Consider the following 355-nt stretch of genomic DNA (forward strand, 5'->3'; position numbering starts at 1 on the left):
CTCTGGCACCATCTTTCTGCACACCCACGGCTCTCCCAACAGACGTGGCACCCTGCTCCTGGAAGGTGGTGGCCGGGCTGGGGACCACAGACTCCCCTTCCTCTTGCTGCTGCACCGTCCCAGCCTGCTGAAGAAGCAGAAATGCTCCAGCCTGCCGAAGGCAGGGGAGAGGAAGAATTTCAGAAGGAAGAGTCCTTTACACTTAGACCTTGTTTACAAAATTAAAAAAAAATATTTGGGGAGATATTTGCTGTGACACTAAGAGTCTGGGGGCACCGCCGTAGCCCTGGACCCACGCTGCCCACACCGGGTGTGCCGGTGCAGTCACAGCTGCGGGCAGTTGGCATCGTTTTTG

Source organism: Fulmarus glacialis, unplaced genomic scaffold, assembly GCF_000690835.1.
Source record: "Fulmarus glacialis isolate BGI_N327 unplaced genomic scaffold, ASM69083v1 scaffold1133, whole genome shotgun sequence".
NCBI classification, from domain to species: Eukaryota; Metazoa; Chordata; class Aves; order Procellariiformes; family Procellariidae; genus Fulmarus; species Fulmarus glacialis.